The following is an 11,877-nucleotide window of genomic DNA, read 5'->3' on the forward strand; positions in this document are numbered from 1 at the left end:
CTGTACGTCAAGGCTGAGAAATGTCTGTTCTTCCAACAGTCCGTCTCCTTCCTAGGGTACCACATTTCCACTTCAGGTGTGGGGATGGAGAGTGACTGCATTTCAGCCATGCGTAATTGGCCGACTCCCACCATGGTAAAGGAGGTGCAGCCGTTTCTAGGGTTTGCCAACTACTACCGGAGGTTTATCCGGGGTTTTGGTCAGGTAGCAGCTCCCATTACCTCACTGCTGAAGGGGGGACCGGTGCTGCTGCAGTGGTCGGCTGAGGCGGACAGGGCTTTTGGTCACCTGAAGGCTCTGTTTACCTGGGCTCCCGTGCTGGCTCTTCCGAATCCCTCTTTGGCATTCATAGTGGAGGTGGACGAGTCCGAGGCTGGGATAGGAGCCATGCTCTCTCAGCGCTCGGGCACGCCACCAAAGCTCCGTCCCTGTGCTTTCTTTTCGAAGAGGCTCAGCCCGGCGGAGCGAAACTATGATGTGGGGGACCGGAAGCTGTTGGCTGTTGTCAAGGCTCTGAAGGTGTGGAGACATTGGCTTGAGGGGGCTAAACACCCTTTTCTCATCCGGGCGCGACGAGACTGAACAGGCAAGGTGGGCCATGTTCTTTACCCATTCTGTTTTCACTCTGTCCTACAGACCAGGTTCACAGAACGCTAAGGCAGACGCACTGTCCCAGATGTATGACACAGAGGAGCGGTCCATGGATCACACTCCCATACTTCCGGCCTCTTGTCTGGTGGCACCGGTATGGTGGGAGCTGGACGGGGACATAGAGCGGGCGTTACGCACAAAGCCCACTCCCCCCCAGTGTCCAGCTGGGTGCCTGTATGTTCCATCTGCTGTCTGCGACCATTATACAGTGGGGCAAAAAAGTATTTAGTCAGCCACCAATTGTGCAAGTTCTCCCACTTAAAAAGATGAGAGTGATACTTATTTTCCACCATAATTTGCAAATAAATTCATAAAAAATCCTACAATGTGATTTTCTGGATTTTTTTTCTTATTTTGTCTGTCATAGTTGAAGTGTACCTATGATGAGAATTACAGGCCTCTCTCATCTTTTTAAGTGTGAGAACTTGCACAATTGGTGGCTGACTAAATACTTTTTTGCCCCACTGTATCTATTGGGCCCACACGTCACCCTCCTCTGGTCACCCTGGCATCAGTCGGATGGTGCGTTGCCTTAGTGGAAAGTACTGGTGGTCCACCTTGGCCAAGGACGTGAGGGTTATTGTTTCCTCCTGCTCAGTGTGCACCCAGTGCAAGGCTCCCAGGCACCTGCCCAGAGGGAAGTTACAACCCCTACCCGTTCCACAACGGCCGTGGTCACACCTATCGGTGGACTTCCTGACAGGGCAACACCACGATCCTGGTCATTGTGGATCTGTTTTCTAAGTCCTGCCGTCTCCTCCCTTTGCCCGGTCACCCTACGGCCCTACAGACTGCGGAGGCCCTGTTCACTCACGTCTTCCGGCACTACGGCGTGCCTGTGGATATAGTCTCTGATCGGGTTCCACAGTTCACGTCCAGGGTCTGGAGAGTGTTCATGGAATGTCTGGGGGTCTCGGTCAGCCTCACCTCAGGTTTTCACCTCGAGAGTAACGGGCAGGTGGAGAGAGTAAACCAGGATGTGGGTAGGTTTCTGCGGTCATATTGCCAGGACTAGCCAGGTGAGTGGGCGGAGTTCATCCCGTGGGCCCAAAACTCACTCTGCTACTATCAGCCGGTTCTGGCACCGTGGCATCAGAGCCAGATCAAAGCTCCTGCGGTGGACGAATGGTTTAAGCGCTCGGAGGAGACCTGGGACGTCACCCATGTGCGGTGGGCGCCGAATGCCACCGCAGTGAGGCCCCGGTGTTCGCACCTGGCTCTGGCTCTCGACCCAAAACCTGCCCCTCCGCCTGCCCTGCCGGAAGCTGGGTCCGCAGTTTGTGGGGCCATTCAAAGTCCTGAAGAGACTGAACGAGGTATGTTACAGGTTACAGCTTCCCCCAGATTACCGTATTAATCTCTCGTTCCATGTGTCTCTCCTCAGGCCGGTGGTGGCTGGTCCACTCCTGGAGTCTGAGGTAAGGGAGGTTCCTCCGCCCCTTCTGGACATAGCGGGGGCCCCGGCGTATGCTGTTCGAGCCATCCTGGACTCGAGGTGTCGGACGAGGGGCCTTCAGTACCTTGTGGAGTGGGAGGGGTACGGTCTGGAAGAGAGATGCTGGGTGCCGGTGGAGGACATCTTGGACCCTTCCTTGCTGCGGGAGTTCCACCGTCTCCATCCAGATCGCCCTGCGCCTCGTCCCCCGGGTCATCCCCGAGGTCGGTGTCGGTGCACTGCTGGACCCGCGTGTCAAGGGGGTGGTACTGTTACGACTTCCGCCGAAGTTGGTCCCTCTCCTTGTTCGGGCGGCGTTTGGTGGTCGACGTCACCGGCCTTCTAGCCATCGCCGATCCACTTTCCATTTTCCATTTGTTTTGTCTTTGTCTTACACACCTGATTTCAATCTCCCAATTACTTGTTCATTATTTAACCCTCTGTTCCCCCATGTTTGTTTGTGAGTGATTGTTTTTATGTAATACGGTCCGTTTATGTGGGCTCGCTTATTTTGTATTGTATTTGTCTATGTTGAGTAAAATACGTTTATTTACTCATATCTGCTGTCCTGCGCCTGCCTCCTCTACACCAGCTACACCAGACCACATTACATGAATGGACATTTTCACTTTTTTCATCAACATAACATTTTTGAAAACAGGACAAGTAACAAAACACTGATACACTGGTAGACAAGGACAGTCACAGAAATGTAACAGACAATGATATACAGTTACAACTGAAGCATTTGTGTATGCCTTGTGCATGTACAGTCGTACATCCTAAATCCCTCTCATGAATGAACCTAGTGAGCCTCATGAATGAACTAGGACATGAGTGTATTTCTATCAGACTATTCAGCTTCTTCCATATGGTACCAGTTCAGGTTAAAGAAAACTAGCTGTTTTCAACCAGGCAGCCTCTGTCACATCCACTTAGCATTTTCATGGATGTAGAAAAAGAAAAGAAGAACAAGCTACACTACTGTATCTAAAACAAATGGTCTGGAACAAACGTTCTCACTTAGGGACAGAAAACCAAAAGGCGGACAGATGCCAAAAGAAGCTGAGCTTAAATCAATGCAATTTCCTCCCCTCACTTCTCTGGTCAGAGGAACCTTTGGAGTTTTCCAGACTTTTTTTCCTCCTCTGAGATATAAATTGCAATGCACATAGTAGTACTGAGGAAACGGGTGGGAGCTGAAGGGGTGGCAGGGGGGCCGAGGGGGATATATTTGCCTGTCTGCCAGGATGCACTGTGTTTTTCTTAGATCAGATCACAAACATAAAAATCGAGTGCATTTCGCCCACTTCAGGAAGCTCTGCTGCCATGACTTCAAATATAAAAATGTCCTTTTTGGAACGAGGGAGCATTAGCTTTCGTTTAATAATTGTTTTCTTTCTTGAAAGAAAAGCATTGGAGAGAAGAGGGATAGCTGATAGTAAGTTGTTGGACCTTTAGCCTGTGTTCCTAAATGAGTTTTGATGGGCGTGGTGCTAAATTCAGTGCCTGGCTGATGAGGACAGTCACAGCCCCCTCCCTACTCAGCCGGGCCTCTCTGAAGACAACAATACTGGGAGCTGTCAGTACTCTGAACAACACAATACACTAAACAGGTGTGCAAAGATTCACAACCTCTTATTCCAAATGTGTGGATCATGCTTTTCAACATTGACAATGTATTGCTTTTTTCATATTCAAATGTAATTGATTGGGACATCACATGGAGAGAAATCAAATAGAGTGATATTCAATGTGAATATATGCTCTCTTCACAGGGGGTCGGTGGCACCTTAATTGGGGAGGACTGGCTCATGGTAATGGCTGGAGCAGAATAAGTGGAATGGTATAAAACACATCAAACACATGGTTTCAATGTGTTTGATGCCATTCCGTTTGCTCTGTTCCAGTCATTATTATGAGCCGTCCTCCCCTCAGCAGCCTCCACTGGCTCTCATAATACTGACCATACTAAGAAAAGGAAAGAAGAACAACAAAAAGGACAAGTGGGTTGTTTTATAATCAGTGAATAGAATAGTATCAGAGATCAAGGTAAGACCCAGATGTAGACTGTCAAAGTAACACTGTTTAATGTTCCAACAGAGGCAAGCAGTAGACAGGTCAAGGCAGGCAGAGGTCGGTAAACCAGAGGGAGACAGAGGTACAGGTCAGCAGGCAGGCTCAGGGTCGGGGGCAGACAGTGGTCAGGCAGGCGGGCTCAGAGACAGGACAGGCAATGGTCGAAACCGGGAGGAATAGCAAAAAGAGAATAGAAGCAGGAGTACGGGAAAACACACTGGTTCACTTGAAAAACATACAAGATGAACTGGCAACAAACAGACAGAAAACACAGGTATAAATACACTGGATAATGGGGAAGAGGGGCGACACCTGGAGAGGGTGGAGACAAGTACAAGGACAGGTGTAACAGATCAGGGCGTGACAGAATAGTAATCATTGGGTCTCCAATAACAAAACATCTCAGTGTGTTGACTGGATTTCAGGGTAAGACAATACTCTGGACACATTGCAATGGTTTCAGCTAGAAAGAGTGTCAGAAAATGTCATTTGACTGGATCTCCACTGGGATGGCCTGTCTGTGTAGCCACTCTCATTCATTCAAGCTCATGAACGTTTAGAATTATATATTGTTTAAATGTTGTGGTTTTTATTTTATGTTTTATTTCACCTTTATTTAACCAGGTAGGCTAGTTGAGAACACCTTTATTTAACCAGGTAGGCTAGTTGAGAACACCTTTATTTAACCAGGTAGGCTAGTTGAGAACACCTTTATTTAACCAGGTAGGCTAGTTGAGAACAAGTTCTCATTTGCAACTGTGACCTGGCCTGTTCTAACCCCATATTGGTGGCTTCCTCACATCTCCCCCACAGCTGACCAGCCTTGTATTTGCGGTCTCAATCCCTCAGATTAGACCATAGTGCGCCCTCCCACATGCTGTCTGGGGTTGTAGCACATACAGTAGACACACTGCCTTAGCAAACCTGAAGGGTCTGTGGGACCAGGGCGTCTTGGGTGTGTTTCCATCAACAGTGGAAAATTTAAGGCAAGGTGCGGGATCTGCTCCCCTACTCAGATTATAAATACAGACATTACGTCAGTGGCATGTTGTGGCAGGGGTGGGGGAGAGTTGAACCGGGGAGGGAGGGAGAGTAATGCCCAGTCTGGTCCTAGGAGAGAGGCCTTGTCTGGACAGGGGAGAGGAGTGTGGGCCGGGGTTGTAGAATAGGGTTGCCAGAATACAGAGTGACCATATATTTCCATTAGGCCTGGCTCACTAGAGAGCCTGGTACATTTGTTAAACAGAGAGAGAGATAGGCTGTGAAGAGGTGGTTGTTCAGACTGACGAAGTCAAGAAGTCCAGAGAGAAGATACCTCTACTGAACTGGAGACTGGAGGTCGGATGAGGAACTGGAGCTAGACTCTGAGCAGAGTTGACGTGGTTGGGGTTGGGAGGGGGATATATGTGTGTGGAGTGGGAAAGGAGAGAGGTTTGGCCCTGTCCGGGGGTGTCCTCGGATGGGGCCACAGTGTCTCCTGACCCCTCTTGTCTCAGCCTCCAGTATTTATGCTGCAGTAGTTTATGTGTCGGGGGGTTAGGGTCAGTTTGTTATATCTGGAGTACTTCTCCTGTCCTATTCGGTGTCCTGTGTGAATTTAAGTGTGCTCTCTCTAATTCTCTCTTTCTCTCTTTCTTTCTCTCTCTCGGAGGACCTGAGCCCTAGGACCATGCCTCAGGACTACCTGACATGATGACTCCTTGCTGTCCCCAGTCCACCTGGCCGTGCTGCTGCTCCAGTTTCAACTGTTCTGCCTTATTATTATTGGACCATGCTGGTCATTTATGAACATTTGAACATCTTGGCCATGTTCTGTTATAACCCCACATAGCCTGGTTCCTCTCTAGGTTTCTTCCTAGGTTTTGGCCTTTCTAGGGAGTTTTTCCTAGCCACCGTGCTTCTACACCTGTATTGCTTGCTGTTTGGGGTTTTAGGCTGGGTTTCTGTACAGCACAGATATCAGCTGATGTACGAAGGGCTATATAAATAAATTTGATTTGATTTGATTTGATTTTGATTTGACTGCAGGCTTTGTATCTGAGCCTGTCTGATAAACATCAGCCAGTAAAGCAGAGAGGGAATGGAACGCGAGGTAGCTGGGCTGATACTGTGGCTACACAGCCTCAACCCAGCACCTGCTCTACACAGTAACAGCCATACAGTACAACAGTACACATCACAGATACACACCACCCACCTAGAGCGATCCAGAGTCCTTCTCAATAGTTGTGTTGATGACTGCATGTTCAAATGGAACCTGTTATCTGATAAATGAATTGCACTTGGCATGTGGAGATAACAGCGAGGATATAGACAATAAAATCAGAAATCACATTTTTAGTATTTGAGTTGTATTTTAGTGAATGATTTGTGGGCCAGTGAATTAGAATAGCATCTGGCTCCAGTATTCACTAAAGCCTTGTTGCTCTCCTGTCCTCTCGTTCCTTTTTTTATTCCTACTGCTTCCTCTCTGTCTATTGTTCATGCGGTGTGGCGTGGACGTAGCTTCCTAGATTTCCGCTCAGCGAGGTGAAGGCCAGTACTCCGACTCCCTGCCAAGACACCTTATCTGGACCTGGCAGCCTGAAAACAGGATGGGAGAGGACAGAGGGGCTGGCTGCATGGGGAGAGGGGGCTGGAGGGGATAAGGCTACAGGAGAGAGGCATGATGGTCTGATGGTGGTCTGCCCTTTAACACTGGGGGGGTTGGGGTTCAGAGAGCTCTGTGGTGTCCATTCACAAGCCTTGCTCTCTCTCTAACGTGATGAATATGTGAGAACTCAGCTCATCCTCGGCCAGCTGCAGCCCCCAGTCCTGTAGGGAAAGCTCCACTAGTTTGGGCTGATCCCAGGCCAGACACAGCAGCTAGCCAAACACACAGGAGCCAAACACACAGGAGCCAAACACAGGTTTTTACAAGGCAACCAATCTAATTAAAGAGACATAATAAACACTGTGCTGATTTTTATCTGTCTGTGAGATGGATCACCACCTCACCCTGTTTTGGACTGATACATCTTTTCAATGCCCAGTCGTTGATGTTTTAGTTTATATTTTGGTTCTCACTTCTCACTTTGATATCAAATCGATTTGATGAGTGAATGAGATGTAGACCTACCGTTCAAAGTTCACTCTCTCGCTTCGACATTATGTTATGTGTGAAGCTACAGTATAACGTCACAATGAAAGCCCAAAAAGAGAAAGGCAGGAATAGGGGATTTCTAGAGGGTTTGGTGACAAGGAGTCAAAGAAAGTGAAAGAAACTTGGCACATGTTAAATCAGAAGCAGTGAAAACTCACAGTCTCCTGAGCCCATGGGCTTAGACAAGATCTGTTTTAGGTGCAATCAGTCATTTACCATTTCCAGGTATATTTATATTGATATTTATAAGGTATAACTTCAGATGTTATGTGCATTAAACTATCTGCTTTACTCATTACGTTTACGTTTTAGTCATTTGTCAGAGACACTTATCCAGAGCGAGGAGGTGAAACAACCAGAAATCATTATCTTTTTCTTATTACTCAGCTGTGACAAACACCTAATTAGTCACTTTGTCCATTAGTTTGCCCCCCCCCAAAATGTTTGTCCTATTCTCTCTTCTTTCAAGCAAATGCGATAAACTAGGTTATCCTACTTTGGTGAAAATTCTCCATAATTTTAGTTACGGCTTAAAATAAATATAATTGACGTCAACCCTTAACCTCAGTATGTTTATTACAAATGCACACAATAAGAGGCCTTGAGAGCGAGACATCCAACCGCTTCACAGTAGGTCCTCAGGCTGTGTCCAAATCTTGTATATCACCTGCCTCTGGACCGACGGGAAGCAACTCCCCAGGAAATTGCCTAATGAAAATAAAATAAAAGTCCATACTTTTGTTGCGGCTGGCAGGCAGCCGTGCGTTTTGTAAGGACGGTACAGCACAGGATAGCCAGGGGAGTTTACTTTACCAGTGAATCTGGGACACTTGGAACCAATTAAAGATGAGAGGCCTGCCAACATTTCTGTTTTTCCTCTCCCTCAGGTACCCATTTAAATCTTGTTTCCCTCTCCACCTCTTTCTTTTTTTTGCTGTGCAGGTAGGGTAGCTTCCTTCCACCTTCTATTTCTGTCTGTAGGAGAAGGAGCAGGGAGGGGATGGTTGGAGTGGTGGATTGGAGGGTTGAGATATACTAACCCCTGGCTGCTGCCTTGCATCCTGCTGTTTCTACACACACACACACACACACACACACACACACACACACACACACACACACACACACACACACACACACACACACACACACACACACACACACACACACTCAAACACACACAGCTCCATTGTAAAAAGCTTCTCTGATGAACTAGATGTGCACACGCACACGCAAATACACGCAAACACACACATACAAACACACACACACACACACACAGCCTTACTCTCTCTGTAGCACATAGCCCCTCTTACAGTAGAAGAACCCCAGCAGAGCAGCAGGCCTGTGTTGGGGCCATAGTCTCTCTGTGTCCACAAACAGCCTGTCCCCTTTGCCCTGTGGTGGACCACATGATGACGGAATGACGACCACCCATGTCTCAAGTAAGAAGACTGGTATACCTTATACGGTTTTTTACAATCACTTTGGCACGAATTTCGGAACCTTGATGTTATTTTTCAAAACACTAGACACAAAACTCACAACCAATGATCAAAATGCACATTTTTGAAAACTCAAACACGTTTTCCAATTGCCTGGATACAATACACATAAAGCTAAGATCATTTGTTCATTGAACTAAAATCACCTGTTCAAAATGACACAACATAACATCAAAGTATTACCATTTCAAAATGGTTACATTACATTTTACATCTGAGATTCCTGCCCATCTGAGATGACTGCCTATTAATTTCATTACAATTATCTAACTATCAATTGATACAACTGCTCAAAATGATAAGTAACTGTTGCATTACTCTTAATGCATAGTTTTTTGGAAACTGACAAACAGTATTCCATGTTAAGATCATGAAAGTTTCAGGTTAACGACATACATTGACACCAATTACCGTGGAACATGAACCAATTGGACTACATTATCTATGGATGTAATATTTTATCATCATTCTTTATTAGACACTGTTTCTATGGTCCCATGTACCACTTTTCCAGACCATGTTTTCAGATTTGAAATTACTGTACACTCACCGGCCACTTTATTAGGTACACCTATCTAGTACTGGGTAGGACCCCCTTTTCCTTCCACAACAGCCTGAATTATTCACGGTGTTTTAAGAGATCCCATTCTGCACACCACTGTTTTAAACAGCTGTTATTTGAGCATTTGTGGCCTTTCTGTTAGCTTGAATGAGTCTGGACATTCTCCTCTGACCTCTCTCATTAACAAGGTGTTTTTGCCCACAGAAATGCCGCTCACTGAATGTGTTTTGTTTATCGTACCATTCTCTGTAAACTCTAGAGACTGTAGTGCGTAAAAATTCCAGGAAGGCAGCTGTTTCTGAGATGCTGGAATCACCATGTGTGGCATCAACAATCATACCACGGTCAAAGTTGCTTAGATTACGCATCTTGCCCGTTCTAATGTTAGGTCGAACAACAACTAAAGGTCTCTACTCTATATACTCTATATATTGAGTTGCAGGCAGCCACATGATTCGCTGTTCGAATGTAACCTTCCTTGATGGGCTAAATCAGGTCTGTAGAGCTGATGGCATGACCTATGTCATTGTGTGGCATAATGTCAGGTTCCACCATGCACAAATGGTGCAAGCATGGTTTCAGGCCCATCCACAATTTACCACCCTGTGTTTACCCCCATACTCTCCTTTCTTAAAACCTGATTGAGGAATTTTTCTCCACGTGGAGGTGGAAGGTATATGATAGGCACCCTCACGAACAAGCCACCCTTCTCCAGGCCATGGATGACGCATGCAATGACATCACTGCAGACCAGTGTCAGGCCTGGATTCGCCCTGCCGAAGATTCTTCCCAAGATGTTTGGCTAATGAAAACATCCATTGTGATGGGGATGAGAACCTATGGCCAAATCCACAAGACAGGGTTGAGGGAAATATAGAAGTACAGTAGTTTTTTTCTTTTTTTGGAGCTAAATATTTTTGCTTTGATTCTAAGAAACCTATGAGTGATTTTATTGTATTTCATCAATACATTTCAGATTTTGTTCAATGATTCCACTGTGTCTGTACTACTCTCTTTACTAGTCCTTTTACAGTGATGTATTTACATGTAGTACCATAATGAAACATGTATCACATATTTTGTACTACAATATGTAATGATTGTATGAACAACTACACAGTGAAACTATCGGTATCTTGTGTGTGGGTGATCTAAATTAATGTTCTTATGGTATTTCATGATACATTAGTTATTTTAACCAATGATTCTGCAAGTGCAAGGTTTCTTTAAAGATATGAATGCACAATGCTATGTTTTGAACATTGGACAGCCTGTGTTACAAGTGATGACCATTTTGAGTTTTGTGTCTAGAGTTTTGAAAAATGACCACAAGGTTCTGAAATTAGTGCCACAGGGATTGTAAAAAACTGTAATAGCCTTGGAGCATCACCACCTTTTGTAAATATATGTGTATTTATTTTAGTCTATGTTTGGAAAGCACTTGCACTGTATGTAATACTACCAGCAGGTGATGTTCTTTATGATCACCTGAAAACAGAAAAACAAACAAAGTGCCAATTTCTCAATGAATATGAGCAGCATTCAACATTCTGCTGTAACATGTTGTATAAGAGGTGTTTAGATTAGGGGAGACTATATACAGAACAGAGCAGAGGAGGCTAGTGGGAGGAGCTTTAACAGGACGGGCTCCCTGTAATGGCTGAAATGGATTAAATGGAACGTATCAAACACATCAAACATATTGGAAACCACATGTTTGACACCGTTCCATTGATTCCATTCCAGCCATTACAATGAGCCTGTCCTCCTATAGCTCCTCCCATCAGCCTCCACTGGAACAGATGAAGATGTGCATGGTTTGATGTTATTGCAAGAATGAGTGATAAATAATAAGGGAGAGAGTGAGGAGGGATTTAAGGGTGTCTTAAACATTGTCAGGTTAGCAGCATGAGCACCTAAATCCACTTCATTTTACACTAGCAGGTTTTCTTACTCACCACAACCCCTCTACACATGCTGTGCGAAGCACAGGAAATTACAATTATCACCCTCCTGTATGTGTACACCCAGTGGGAATGACATGCAAGGACCACCACCTACCACTAGATGACAGGCAAGCCCCTCACATTTCTACTTGTAGATTACCAGTGCAGAAGCAATAAGCAATAACAGTCAACCAGGAACATGTAGTTGGGGGGTGTGGGGGTGTATGAAATAAAAGGAATGCATATGATTAGGGTTAGTGTTTGTGAAGCATTCTCTATAGGCTTGATTTTTTTATTTGACGTAATGTGCAGATGGTTGATGTAGGCTAGGTATGTGCACATGATTTCTCAATCACTTCTCCAGATGCCTGTCTCACTCTCTCTCACTCTCTCTCAAGCCAGACTGTATTTGCAGAGCCATCTTTGAGGGATATCAAAGGCTGAATCAGATATCTAACAGGCTACCAGTTCCCATCGAGTCTGATCTCCTTATTTCTCTGATCAGAAGAGAGGAGGGAGTGAGCCCCACAGGATGATGCTCATCTAGAGATGAGAAC

Source organism: Oncorhynchus kisutch, linkage group LG15, assembly GCF_002021735.2.
Source record: "Oncorhynchus kisutch isolate 150728-3 linkage group LG15, Okis_V2, whole genome shotgun sequence".
NCBI lineage: Eukaryota > Metazoa > Chordata > Actinopteri > Salmoniformes > Salmonidae > Oncorhynchus > Oncorhynchus kisutch.